The 13,816-nt window shown below is 41.7% G+C and overlaps 1 protein-coding gene across 7 annotated transcripts in view; it reads left to right on the top strand.

Moving 5' to 3' along the window:
• The first annotated feature begins 4,218 nt into the window (after window positions 1-4,218).
• Window positions 4,219-13,816, top strand: part of APC (APC regulator of WNT signaling pathway) — a 108,385-nt gene continuing 98,787 nt past the window's right edge. For 5 of the 7 annotated variants that reach the window (XM_065657547.1, XM_065657548.1, XM_065657542.1 and 2 more), the window contains exon 1: window positions 4,261-4,600. The gene's annotated coding sequence lies outside the window, so the exon portion shown is untranslated. Of the gene's footprint in view, window positions 4,601-13,816 lie in introns of all 7 variants that reach the window. The other 2 variants (XM_065657543.1, XM_065657545.1) reach the window with 2 other exon arrangements.

The raw sequence follows: 13,816 nt of genomic DNA, 5'->3' as shown, positions 1-13,816 counted from the left end.
AACACGCTCTGAAAAACGAAACTATAAATAGTATAATAGCAATCTTCACGTGAGTGACAGGCCAGCAGGCTGAAAAGACAAGAATGGAGATTATTTCAGCGGCTATGTTAAGGACCATAGTCTAGCCTGCTACTTACATGCTACCACAGAATACCAGTCACCCTTATTCAGTGAACTCCCCAGCAGGCGCACAAGCACATCCTGTGTTTCCTCAAGGCACAACAGGAGGGAAAGGAGAGCTCATACCGAGGGCAAATTCCTACTGATGTCTAATGGCATATGCTTCCCTATGCCACAACTTAGAGCAGCTACAGCCAGGTCTCTGGAGAATCATAATTAGTTATTATTTTTCCACCTCTCTTCTATCTCCTTACCCTGTGCAAAGCAGATTATCTCTAGAGCTTGATACAGTGACTTGCTCTCCTTTTCATGGAGGCAGATGGTACATAAGCCAAAGTTCCTTTCTTTGCGAGCAGTGCAGCAGGTGTTCAGCCGCAGGGGCTAGGGAGGAGCTATAGCTGCAAAAGTGCCGTAGCTGCTACTTGAAATGCTCTCATCATAACTCCAAGCTGGTCAGGATCACGCTGTTGGGGCAGATACTCTCCTTACTTTTTTGCTGTGGAGATAGTCCTGACTGCAGCGCTTCAGCACAAAGATGCAGCTCCAAGTCAAATGCATATGTTCACTTTACTACCTCAAGGAATCAAGGGACTGCAAATAATATATAAATCCTGCTGTTGTTTACTTAAAGTTGTTTTGATGTGGCTTGTTTATGATTTCTTCAACAGAGATTCTTTAGGAAATAACGAATAAGAAAATATAAACAGAGTTGCTACCTCATACCTTCCTTCTCTTTTCAGTCTTCTTGAATAAGATGCACTGTAAGGTTAATTTGCTTTCAATATTAGCTGCTTTTGTTACAACTCTCCATCTGAGACACAAGTGAACCATAGAATGCTTTGAGGTGGAAGAGAACTTAGAGATCATCTAGTTCCAATCCCCCTGCAATGGGCAGGGACACCTTTCACTAGACCAGGTTGCTCAAAGCCCCAACCAACCTGCCCTTGAACCCTTCTAGGAATGGGGCATCCACAGCTTCCCTGGGCAGCCTGTTCCAGTGTCTCACCACTCTCACGACAAAGAATTTCTTCCTTATATCTTATCTAAATCCACCCTCTTTCAGTTTAAAAGCATTACTTCTTGTCCTGTCACTACAGGCCTTGGTAAAAAGTTTCTCTACATCTTCACAAGCAAGCTCACCTTCTATATTGAAAGGCTGCAATGAAGTCTTCCCAGATTCTTCTTTTCTTCAGGCTGGACACCACTAAGTCCCTCAGCCTTTCCTCATAGCAGAGGTGTTCCAGCCCTCTCACCATTTTTGTGGCCTCCTCTGGCCCCTCTCCAACAGGTCCTTGTCTTTCCTGTGCTGAGGCCTCCAGAGCTGGCTGCAGTGCTCCAGGTGGGGCCTCACCAGAGTGGAGTAGAAGGGCAGAATCACCTCTCTCAACCTGCTGGTTACAGTTCTTTTGATGCAGCCCAGGATGCGATTGGCTTTCTGGGAGTGCACATTGACAGCTCATGTCCAGTTTTTCATTCACCAGTAACCGTAAGTCCTTCTCGGCTCTCTCTCCCTTCATCCCCCATCTGTATCGATAGTGGGGATTGTCTCAACCTAGCTGCAGGACCTCGTATTTGGCCTTCTTGAACTTCATGAGGTTCACATGGGCCCACTCCTCAAGATGTCAAGGTCCCCCTGGATGGCATCCCATCCCTCTGGAGATTCAGCTACACCCCTCAGCTTGCTGTCATCTCCAACTTGCTGAGGGAGCACTCAGTCCTGCTGTCTATGTCATTGATGAAGATATTAAATAGTATTAGTCCCAGTACAGACCCTTAAGGGACACCACTCATTATTGGTTTCCATTTGGACACTGAATCATTGACTATAGCTCTTTGACGTGACCATCCAGCCAATTCCTTCTCCATCAAACCCAAATCTCTCCAGTTTACAGGTAAGAATGTTATGAGAGACTGTATCGAAGGCCTTACGAAGTCCAGATAGATGACATCCATATGTCCTCCCTTGTCCACAGATTGAATGACTCCATTGTAGAAGGGCACTAGGTTAGTCAGGAGGAAATTTATTTGAAGACAGACCGACAAAAATTGGATTCAATAAATTTCGAAGGTTTCTTTCTTTTTTTTTTTCATGAAGAGGAAAGTTACTGTGTGTACCACAAAGACATTTTAAATCGTTTTTATTTAGACTGTCACACAGCTGGACATCCTTTGATTTAATCCAAACTCCTTAGAATATCCAATTATTAAGATTTTTATCCTTTAGCTTTTAGGCAATATGCCAAGGAAACTAAAGGTGATTGAATTTACAAAAATATTACCAAGAACTATTGTCTTTCAAAAAGCCATAATCAGTGTGATACATCATATGATTTTGTAAAACATACCATTTAAAGCAGCTAATATTAGTTCACCATGCACATTTTCATTATATTGGTCAAACTCCTATCAACTTGTATTTAGTTGTTCATGATCATGGTTTGTAGATACCATTTCCTGGCTCTTGAAATGGAACAGGGGATATTCAAATCCCAGAAAAATTTAATTACTAAAATAAGCAGTACAAACAAAATCAAAACACAAAATGCACAGACTCAGCTATTTAACAGTATGTACTGGCTTTCCTAAATATCTGTTTAACACTCACAAACGCTCGCAATTTGACAGCAACTTGTGACAGACTCTAATATGAGCTCTGTCCAAAAGAAGTGAGAGAAGGCTTGGCAAGGCAATTTGTTACTAACAAGGGGGCAGAACTTGTCTAGGCCCAAATGAGGAGAACAGAAAGCTGTAAAACACTGCAGGTCAAATGAATAGGACTGAAAAAATAATTTGAAGACCACTTTGCAAAAGATGCTCAGACTGGTAGTAAAAGCATCGTCATATACATCAAAAGAAAGAAGGCAGCTACAAATCCAGTGAGACTGCTTAATGACAAACCTCTAAAACGGCAGGTGTCAAGGATGGCAAAGCTAGCACAGGGAGGCTCAAAGAGTTGTCTGCTCTAGACTGTGGTTGGGGTGCTGGGGATTCATAACCCCACACCTCCTTCATGCTGAGGAGGCCGCAGGAACTACATCCACTTGAAGTAAGTTTATAAGAAATATGAGCCCAAGTAGAGAAGTGAAATACAAGGTACATAAGCCTGTCACCTGGAAGTGGGAGGCAGAAGTGTGGAAGGACCTCAGCTATCGAACTGCAGAACTATAGGTCACGGCATAAAACCTGTCCTTACGGCTGGGAGCCGGCCACCAAAGCACCTCTGCCAGCCCAGGGCATGCTGGTGCCCTCTTTGAGGACAGACCGGAGAGACTGACGTCTCTCCCTGTGAAGCTGAATCGTTTGTGATAAAACTTACTCAGAACGGGGGCGAACGCAGTCAGAGGGGGAAGAATGGACCTTCTGTGAAAGGAAACTGCTGCCTGAGGGTCCGAATGAACACACCGAGAGAGGGGACACATCTCATGTTTTCCTCCAGCTTCCGTACTTCTCCACACGTGGGCACACAGAGGTTTCTCCTGGGGTATGGGGTGTTGGGTATGCTATGGGTATAAACTGGAACACAGGAAGTTGCATTTAAATTTGAGAAGAAACTTCTCAGTGAGGGTGACAGAGCACTGGAACCGGCTGCCCAGGGAGGTTGTGGAGTCTCTTTCCCTGGAGACATTCAAAACCCGCCTGGACACCTTCCTGTGTAACCTCATCTGGGTGTTCCTGCTCCGGCAGGGGAATTGGACTAGGTGATCTTTCGAGGTCCCTTCCAATCCCTGACATTCTGTGATTCTGTGTGATTTTGTGTTTCCAGCCATCCCTCCTGCACCTGACAGTACATGACTCTCCAGTCCAGCCAGGCCACCCGTCGGGAAGAACCTCTGCTCGCTGCAACCACTCCGGCAGCACCCCGGGCCCTGTCTGCCCACCGCGGCCCACCGCACGCCGCCGCCCGCACGCCCCCGTGCGCGGGCAGCGCCGCAACCCCGCAGCCCAGGCCGCGGAGGCCGCACGTGTCCCGGGCACGGCAGGTGCGCACCACGGGGAGGGGCCGGAGGAGCTCTCGCCTTCGCGCATGCGCGTCCCCGCCGCTGCGGCCGGGCTCTCCCCCGCTGCGCCTGCGCGTTTCCCGCTTCCCTCAGGCAAGATGGCGGCCGGGAGATCAGTCCGGGGAAGAGAGTGAGGGGTGGCGGGGGAGCCGGGCTGGCGGGGAGAGGACCCCGGCACCGCGGCTGAGGTGTGCCTGAGGGAGGTGGCTGCTGGGCAGGGGCTGAGCCCGCGCAGGAGCTGGGGAGGAGGCCGGGGCCGCCGGAGCCCGCCGCGGGGATGAGGAGCTGGGGAGACGGGGCAGGGATCGGCCCTCGCCGGTGAGGAGGGGGGGTGGCTGTCCCCTATGCGCGCCCCCCGCCTGCCCCTTCACGCCGCCGCGGGGAGGAGGCGCAGCTCGCGGGTCCGCGCCGGTGGCAGCAGCGGCGGGAGGCGGCGGAGGAGTCGCGGCGGCGCAGCCGGGCGGGGAGCGGCGGGCAGACAGGTGAGTGCCTGTCGGCCGGAGCGCTGGCCCCGGGGGACCCGCTCCGCACCGCACCGGGCCCATTGCCCCCGCTTTCTCGGCGAGCACCCGCTAGCGGCCGCCCCGGGCGGGTTCTAACTCGGCGTCTGTCTGGAGAAGGCGTGTGTGCGTTTCTCCCCCAGGGCGCCCGCCCCTCGGCCCTGCCGCCTGGCCGGGGGGGGTCGCCGGGACGGGGCAGAATCCCGTCCATGCTGTCCCCCGCTCGGAAGGAGCCAGGTCTAGTGGGTGTTACTCGAAGCCAGTAGTGGGGTTTTGTTTTGGTTTGGTTTTTCTTGGATAGTGTAATGCGGTTTAATTTAGTGGTTTTGGTCTTCATAATCTGCCTGGAAGTATTCAAATATTTGATAACTAAAATACCGCTGGAATATGAAGACAATAGGGTCAAGGCCTAGTGACTAGGTTTTGGGAAGAGTTCAGCTTCTGTCTTCTGTGAAAAGATATTTAAAGGCCAGGTCCTGCAAAGACCTTTCTTCCTAACTGTTGGATGAGTCTTTAACTTCAAAACTCAGTATTAGCAGGGCTTATTTCTTCTGTCATGTGTCCTCTCTGACCTCTCGTAATGAGGGATGGATCTGTACGGGTGTCTGTGACTACAGCCTTAGTTACTGAAGTCATTCTAGCCTCAGTGGCCATCCATAGCTTCAGAAGTGATTGAATGTAAAGTAAAAGAGTTCAGATTTCTGTAATGTCAGCTTCATTGTGTAACTGCAGAGTAATGGAGAAGTGAAGATACAAGTGTACTAAACTATAGAACTGACTTGTTACCTTGCTCACCTTGCATAATAACTGTAAACAATATGATGGTAGTGACCTGTAAAGCAGGGAGGAAGAGCCTTTTGGTAACGCTGTGATAGAAAATTTTAACTTTCTGAAAAACAAAACAAGGTTCTGAAGAAACTGTTTTGATGTACTTGCTTCTACCAGCTACTGATTGAATAAGAGGAGATTTTTCTATGTAGTAGTGGAGAAGCACAGATTTGAAAGCTTTACTTCAGGAGTACTGCTAACATTTTGGTAAGTTAAGGCTGTGGTAAGAGTTAAGTAAGAGTAGGTCACTAATTGTAATGCAGAAAAACTGAGCCTTTTTCCTATTCAGGTGCTGTAGTCTTTTATTTTTTTAACTGTGTTTGAAAAAAAGTTGTGTACCAAATGTATTCATCCGGTCCTGAGCACTCAAGAAATACCAGTCCTAAACTGAATGTTGTGAAATCATTGTTATCCTTCAGCTTCAACTTCCTTGATTTGTTGTTTGTTGTTTTTTTTTTCCTTTAGTTATGGCAAAGGCTACTTATAGAATAGTTCTGCCCAGTGAGAAAAACCCTGCAAATACTTGCTCTCCTTAGATGCTTCAGGTTTCAAAAAAAAAATTATTTTGATTATTTGGTAAAAAGTGTTTATATTTAGTGGTATAGAGGAAAGCAGGGGAAAGAAAAAAAAACCCCAACAACAAAAACCACACCACAAACAAAAAACCTGTGGAAATTCAAATGTTGATATAGTTGATGTAATATTTTTTCATCTCTAAATAATGCAATAGAAAATACTATTGAGTGTAACAACGTCTTACCATGTGTGCTGTTTCCATGCAATGAAATCCATGCTCAAGTATGTTAAGTTTTGATACCTAGGCATCTGTTGCACAAAACGTTTGTTGAGTAACTAACATCTCAACTATAGTTTCTTTGAAATGTACAATGAATACCATCAACAATGTGCTGTGCATCAACAATGTGGGCAGAGAGTTTCTGATGCTCTGGTTTGGTCTATATTAGTGTTAAACTAGTAGCTGTTGGCCTCAGTGAAGACCTGCATTTTTTATTTAGTTGTTTTATTGTAGTTAACTTCCCTTGTTTGTTTCGAACAGCTCAGTAACAATGAACAGAAATATTTTATGATAGCAAGTTGCCCTGAAATATCGTGAGTGGTAAGTGAAGGCATTGTACTGATTTAGGATGGCATGCATCTTGTTTCCCCTTTCAAACTATGCTGTAGAAGTTGTTTCATAGCATTATACTATAGAAATGCATTAATTCTGTGATCTCTCACACTATCTGAAACCCTGCGTAAGAATCCTTGTGGGTTTTTTGGTGCCTCATATATTCTCCTTTGAGTTGGCTCAATTTAATTTGGACAGTAGAAAGCAATGCATCTTTTTCTTTCCTTTGTATCAGGTTACCATGTTTTCACAGGGTAATTTTTAGTAACTTGTAGGATAGTGATGGAATAAGCAGTGGTTTAATGGACTGAAATTATGTAGGTAACCAGCTTGGTGAATAAAGCATACACTACTAACTTTTCATGTTTTAATGAGAGTATCAATATTACGAATGTTAAAAGGAAAAAAAAGTGTATCAAGAGTATTTATAGCTTAGCTTTTGATGAAGTCTCCACTGTAAGTTTAAAAATGCAGTATGACTCTACTAAATAAATGTATATGGACTCAGCTGGGTAGTGGTATCTGGTAGTTGTAACTGATCTTTAAATGGATCTTCTAGTTTGCTGTTCAAGTTCATACTATTTTCATCATGCATTTATTACCAGTATTAGCAAAGCAAAACCACTTTTACTGTAAAGTCTTAACTTCGACTCCTTCAGATTCACATACCCATCTCCTAATGTTTTGATATTTAATATCCCACACTGTTGGGATTTTGATCCTAATTAACTTAAATTATGATTACAAGTATGACTTTGTTAAAAGGGCCTGTGATGGTAATTTCAATGGCAAGTCATGCTGTGCTGTTTTAGAACTTGGGTCGTTGGGTGACTGCCATTCAGTTTTAGTTGAAAATGTGCATCTTTTTGCATCAGTTGTAGCTGGACAGTAAAGCCACTAGGCAGTAAGCACTTGCTCAAAATATTGGAAGTCTATATTTAGCAGAGATGTTATGTTTCAGTGAAGATTATGGGAGGGGTACGTAGTTAGCAAAAAAGGCTGAAAAAACCAATAGTTGTTTGGTTTTGTTATCTCCATGTGCTAATGTAACAATATTTCTGATACTGCTTGCTGGTCATGGTCACAAGGCTAGTATAGGTGTTAGTATGTAGTGTTAGGTTAATGATTGGACTCAATGATCCTGAAGGTCTTTTCCAACTAAGGTTCCATAAGTATGGTCATTTGTGTCTTTAGTAGGGGATAATTGCTTTCATGTTAGTCATCACTACTGGAAATGAGAAATTTTTAAACCATGAATGCTTTTTGAGATCAGAGAGAATTCATTTTGCCATTACTTCCATGTGGATTTTCAGAAGATGAGAAATAAAATTCAGTTGACAAGAATATCTTTTGAGTTAGTAAATACAGTTGTATTAGAGAGCACAAGTAGTTTGATTTCTCTGTGGAAGTGGTAAACTAGAACACTGAAGTTTGAGGATCAATAACATTTTGACGTATCTTTCATAAATGTAGTGTTATTCTTTGGGGGTGCACTTTAACCACAAATTGATAGAATATTAATCTCTAATGGAAGAAGAGACCTCACTCACATAGACCTTATAGTTCAAAATAAAAATAATTTAGGCTTGTGTGAAGTAGTATAATCATGCCTCTCTTAATGTTGTGATTTTTTTGGGGAAGACGTGAACTTTTTTTTCTTATCCTGTGATAGAACTCTGGTGACACAGTAAGGCATCGTTTAACTTATTCTTTGAGTGAAAATTGTGTATTTTTTCTGGAAATCACATAACAATTAAAAGCTTCCTTATTTGTGCAGTTAATGGTATGAGTGTTGATTGCTTTAAAGAGATTCTGAAACATGCTGAGTTTCACAAAACTGAATTTGGCTGTTAGTAGATTGGCGTTTTTGTAGTAACTGGCATGTGGAGGGAACTAGAAAGAAACTAGGCCTTCTCATTATTGTATGACAAGAGTGCAAAGAAATCAGGAAAGCATAAATTGTGTGAGTTGGCTCTCCCTTTATTGATTGGAAAAAGGTTCTCAGGATCACATGAGCTTTTTCTCCTCTCTGAAAGCCCTGCTATGGAGATCCCACATTGCTGCTGTTCTTCTATTTAAAGAATTTCAGCTTAGAATCTCTTTAGAACTAAGCAATAATATTTCTTATATAATAGTGTTAAAAATTTCAATATAACACACAAATTTTGTACAACTATTTAGTTACCTTACTCAAACATGCCTACTTCATCTCATTGTTCTTTTACTTCAAGCTAATTGAGTAATATATTGAATTTTATGACTTGGTTGTGCTTTGCTGCTATTTCTTGGAGTAAGATTTCCACCTTTTTTTTTTTTTTTTTAACATACTATAAGTTGAAATTCAGTTGATCAATGAGAAGCATTTCCCTCAAGCCCTCTCTGGCTTGTTTTGTTATGGGCTCTACTGGAGTTTGTGTTTGGGTTGCAAACTCCCTGTTTAGGTAGTGGGATGACTTCTGTATAACAAAAGTATTTGAATGCCTGAGTAAGCATGTCAGGATAGAACTTACAGCTGTCACTGTATATGCTGAAGAGGATTCCTGCTCCTTATTTTAGTTTGTCTCCTGATGTGTGATTAAGTTGGTTTGGGGGGTTGTTTTTGTTGTGTTGTTTGTTTGTTTTGTTATACAGGAGTATTTTTCTTAACTGATTTTTGGGAATATGGAAATGTAAATATTTGTTTTAATAAAATAGGATGTAAACCAAGGCTCTGGTTATATAAGTAAGAAACAAGGTTAAAACATGGTGGTGAAAATCAAAAGTACTCTAATATTAAATGTATCCCAGTAGCTTTAGTGGAAATTACTCATCAGATTGTCTTTGCAAGATTTTTTTGTGACAAAAGTCCTGGCAACATCTTTGGTCACAGACTTTATTTTCATCAGAACAGGTCTGAATCCATGTTGCTACTTGTGTTGTCCTTGGAGAAGGAGAGTGATCTTCAGATACAGGAGCAAAGTGTTACTACATCAGAATTATTACAAAGAGTTTGTCCAACCTAGTAGGTTTGTGTAATGTGGCTTTGGGGTGTAATTGTTTCCTAGAAATTGAGAGGTGTTAATAAAAACAAAGAAATATGGCATGTAGTGTGCAGAGATTTTTGGTGTTGTGAAGGGTGTTTCTTGTTTTGGGGTTTTATAATTAATAGTTTTTCATAACCAGTCTTTGTAATAAATTTGTGGCCTTCTCTGCTGGGATAGAGTTGACAGAGTTCTTCCTTCTCTACAAGTCCATCTTTATAATGATGGTTCTCCTACTTGTTACAGATTGCTGTTACTGCTCTGTGGTTGTGAAGTTCTTGCTCACAATGTCTTACCTTGCAGCTGGTCTCTCTTCTTAGAAATGACTGATAGGCAAGCTTGTGGAGTTTGAGAGTAATGCTGCTTTTCATGCCAGTTGTGCTTGAATTTTGGGGGAGAATATAGGAAAAGGTATTGATAGTAGGCAAGTAGTTCTATCTTGTAATTAAGAGAAACAAAGGAGTGTGCTGCAAAGCAAAATTGAGGTGAGTATGTAGCTGTACCTGTGTTTTAATGCTTTTGGTTTGGGAAGGAGCAGAGGAAGGTTTAGTTATTCCTTGCAGCATATGTATGTGGGTTCTTTGTTAAGGAATAGGATATTCATATTTCATAGATTGTATGTACCATTTTTAATATGCAAACTCCTTATACGCTAAACATACATTCCAGAAGTCCTGTTGTGTAGTTGACATTCGTGTAGCTTTCTTTGCCTATGTTTGAGAGCATATGAAGGATGTTGTGGGAAATAAATTTACCATGTTTACCTGTAGTTAGTGGCACTGGAATTTAGTAGTTCGGAGATTAGGCTCAGTTTCTAAGTTTTTTAGAAGTGTTATTTCAGACATGGTAACAGTACTGTTGTGGAATGTACTAACTCTAGGAATTAAGCTTTTCATGAGACTGTGGTGTAAGAATTTGAGCAGATATGTTCATGTTCTACAAGCGTTTGTTCTACTTGTTGCCCTAAGAGATGCTTTAATGGTCAAGGCTTCTAGTAGTGTGATTTAACAACAGCTCTTATTTTTATTTGAATGATAATGAAAACAGTGAAGTATTCAATTGTCATTAATAATTGAAACATAAAATGTTTCTATATTAAAAAAAATCTGGAGTAAAAAATGCGTCCTTTATCTTGTTTTACGTTAATAATGGAGTCCATTGCTTGTTGACTTGAAGTATCAAAAGAGGATGTTAAAAGTGCAACAGTTTGGTTTTAAGTGCAACAGTGTTAATTGTCACTTCGGCCAGCAACTGTTAACCTCCATGGCTTTGTGTGTATAACCACCTTTGGAATAGGTTAAGATTCATCAAACTGTTTTGAAAATGGGTCAAAATAGTTTGATCAAACTGAAGTTCGAAACCTTACTAAGTTGTATCTTGTGTGTACAGTGTCTGAATAAAAATACTGAGTTCCTCTGCTGTTTTTCTTGGACAGAGGTAATACTAGTGCTGTCTTTACAGGTCTAAATTCAGATGTCAGTCTTGCGAAGAACTCGCAGTTTGCATCAGGTTGTTGACATCTTAGTGTAGTACTGCTACTGTCTATTTGTCTTCGTTTGTGCTACTCAGAAAAAATATATCTTTTTTTTGTGGTTACTTGTTCTCCAAACATCATCCTAATATTGGATGTGTTTAGAAAATATAATTGAAAGTATTTTTTCTTGTTGCAAAGCCTTCTGGTACTCATACTGGTCTTGATAGTTGGTCATGTTGGTCTTTACTATCCAGTAAAAATTAAAGGCACCTTAGTTAAACTTTGGAATTCTAGAAGCTTTTCTTTAAGAACAGCAATTTAGCGTGTCTTCATTTGTGAACTTTTTTGTGCAATTAAATGCCAACTTCTAGTTCCCAAAGCTGAAGTCTGCTTAATGCTTTGTAAGGGCCTAAGGGAGTGGATGACCTTCACACTACTCTTGCCTATTCAGTAAAAAATACCTTTCCTGTAGCCTGGTTTGAAATTTTAGTATCATGTTGCAAACTGCTTATTTTGGTGAAAATGCTGGCCACTTTATTATTTTGCTATTCAGTAAAAGCCTCTGATAGGTAGGCACTTCATTTTCATGACAAAGAGAAGCCGGCTTCCATTCTGAAAAAGAAGTTCATGTTTTATCCATCTTGCTCTAGTGTACTTCCAGTGCCCATGATGCTTGCCCCAAGGAAAGAGTGTCTCTCTTCTCCATGTTTAGAATAGAAAATTCCCATTTATGATGTGCAAAGCATAGGTCATCAAGGGCTAAGTAGCTGTGGTTCTTCTACTCTGTGGTTTGGTTTGGTTTTGTTGTTGTGGGTTTGTTGTTGTTTGGTTTTGGGGTTTTTTTGGTGTTTTGGAGGTTTTTATTTGTTTGTGTTGTTTTACTTTAGGTATTTGAATTTAACATTCCACTGTTACCTCCCATCCTCAGGTATGAGTGGGGTGGAGAAGTGACTCAGGTTCATGGGTCCCATTGGTTGGAAAACAATACACACAGTACTTAAGGTCTGCGAACAAAAGGCTGTTGTTTTACAGCTTGGCCCAAATGGTATATGATTTGGTGGCAGAAGGATTTACGTTATTTTAGGTTCAATTGGTAAACATAAAAAGTTTGCAGCATATGCAGGGCTGTAAATCTTATCTTACTATGTTACTTATAAAAAGGAAAGCAAAAAAAAGCAGAAGTATGGGAAAGAAAGGAAAGAGAGAGATTTCACCATCCTTATGGCTCCACGTTGTGTGATGGAGTTCGCAGTCTCGGATCCAGTGATTTGCGGTGTCCTCCGGTGTCTTGTTCAGTTCATGTGGTGAGACTGGTGAGCAGAGTGGTCCTCAGGATGGTGGGTGGGCGCCGCCAGTGCTTGCACAAGGTGGGGATTTATAGCCCTCTGGGTTGCCCGCTTGTGTAATTTTTGGTTGTGTTTTGTGGAGGTGTTATTGCGAAAGCTGGAAAAGTCGGGGGTGGGGGTGGGAGGGGTGTGATTGCGAAAGATTGACAAGTCTCGGGCCATGTTGAAGGGTCTCAGCTTTTCCCTTTGTGCCGTGCTGGGCATATCAGAAGGTGGAGCTATGTGCCCTCCAGCACGTCCCCCACCTCCTGTATCGGTCAGCCGGCCTGGTCTTCGTCTGTGGCTCGTTAGCTTGTCGTTGATATGTAAATCACAATTCACCTTATACTGAATGTATCATCTCCTGTGACTGGATGAACTGGTTTTGCCACAATGTTTGAGCCATTATCCTTATCAGACTCTGACATCCACAAAGGAAACACTGCCTTGAATAATGTGATTTCTGGAGTTAAATGCGTGCCTTGTCTGACTGACATTGTTTGCAACAGCTTCCGTATTTTCTGCTCAGAAAGTTCTACATCCAAGATGTCTAACCTTTCTAAGCTGTTTTCTACAAAACTTGCGATCCCTGAGCTCATATAAGGTCTCCTTGGTTACTCTCTACTAGTCATTAAAGGCTTGGATGTGGAATGAAGTTTGGGTAAAATCTTGGCTGTCAGCAGGTGCAATACACTAGGATCTAGACCAACCCCCCCAAAAAAGGCAGATTATGTCAGAATTTACTTACTTACTCACTTCTGACATCAAAAGTCTCCTTGTCAGCAGTTCTGGAGTAAAAGCTTCTGTGCCAGTAACCTTGACACTATAATTGGCATCTATTGGTGCAGATAACAGTGTCAGCAGGCAATGCTGAGATACATGAGCTTCCGAGGTTAGCAGAATCTATGACCGCATTCCTTCCACATTGTTGATTTTTAACACAATGCTAATTTTTTTTTTTTCGGTAGCTTTGTAATTTTGTTTATGGATTTTATGATACCAGGATTAAGCACAACTCTGAATACTTCTCAATTGCCTTATATATCTCTCTTTAATCTTGCTTGGTACCAGTCTTCGTGCTCCTATCTGTTTCAGCAGAATGACTCTGTTGGGATTTTGTTCCCTGGTATTCAAATTGTTCAACTACAAGACTTTCATTGTATAGGACTCTAATTTTAGCCCACTCTAGTGGAGTGGTGACTCAAACTTCTGTAAAATCCCTATTTCCACAAGAGCAGGAAAAAACCCCAGAGTTCATGACATTTTGTTTAGCATTTTTCTACATTTTGTATTTTGGTTTTATTTCAGTGGAAACTACAGAACTAAATTAGAAATACAAGCTGAAAATGTGAATTAGCTAATGCAATTTGTATTCTTTGGTTCCAAATATAGCTTATTTGTTTACATGTATTATTATATATG

Source organism: Caloenas nicobarica, chromosome Z (assembly GCF_036013445.1).
Source record: "Caloenas nicobarica isolate bCalNic1 chromosome Z, bCalNic1.hap1, whole genome shotgun sequence".
Lineage (NCBI taxonomy): Eukaryota > Metazoa > Chordata > Aves > Columbiformes > Columbidae > Caloenas > Caloenas nicobarica.
The sequence above is the reverse complement of the archived record's forward strand: the minus strand, read 5'-3'. Positions and strand labels throughout refer to the sequence as shown.